We start from the raw sequence: 1037 nt of genomic DNA on the forward strand, positions 1-1037 counted from the left end.
CTTTCTTCCAAGAATGCTAGTCCAACACAGTATGCAGGAGAGATTCTATGATGTTTGGAAAGTAGGAGAGAGCTACTGGCACAAGCGAAGCTGTGAGGGTGGGACATGCATCATGCCTATATACAGTATATCAGATGTCAGAGCACTGTCAGCAAAAGGAAAGCTTCCAGGTCCAACTGCTGGTCTGGCACATTGTTTCAATCTGCAGGAACTTTGCTATGATTCATTTCACATGGGTGTTGCCCTTTAAATGACTCCACATGCATACTACCAGATGTTTAATGGTTGTAAATGTTCCCAACAGTTGTTTGCCGATTGTGTAACAAAATAACAGTGAGTCATTCAGCTGATTTATCCACAATGCATTGCATTTATTTGCATCAAAGGTCAATTTTCAATCCCCAATCCAGGTATTGGTCCTTTGTAGGTCTTGTTGCTTTTCACTACAAATGTCTAGTGTTGTGACTTTTCAGTATATGTCAGCCTCATCTGTGAACACTTAAAGGACCTTTCACCATATCCTCTTGCTCATTTATATATTTTGTGAACAGTAATGGACATATTGGGGTAGATGCAAAACATATGCATGAAGATATTTCTCTTTTAAAAATTCAGTCTTACGTTATATTTGCTGTGCATGCTTCAGTCCAATCACAGAGCTAGTCTACTATTACGTATGCTCATAAATTGTTTATTGTGTGACAGTGAGAAACTATTGAATGCCTTCTATAATGTGCCATCGACTTGGGTGCTGCTATTGACTACCTTTTGGGACATGTATGCAAACAAATTGGGCTGTATTTAACAAGGAGGTGAGAAGATCAGAATTTAATGTCATCAGAGGCAAAGTTCAGTCTGGAATTGAGGAAGGAAATTGTCCCTTTCAAAGAACTGTTCCAGCGTATGCAGTTTAGAAAAATAAAGAAAATCTAAATCTGGTTGGCTAGACGGAGATTTGAACCACATCTTCCTCAATATGGGTTCAGTGTGCCACCTTCTACAGAGGAGATTTTCGATCTCTGGGAAGATCATAATAA

Source organism: Schistocerca cancellata, chromosome 1 (assembly GCF_023864275.1).
Source record: "Schistocerca cancellata isolate TAMUIC-IGC-003103 chromosome 1, iqSchCanc2.1, whole genome shotgun sequence".
In the NCBI taxonomy this organism is placed as follows: domain Eukaryota; kingdom Metazoa; phylum Arthropoda; class Insecta; order Orthoptera; family Acrididae; genus Schistocerca; species Schistocerca cancellata.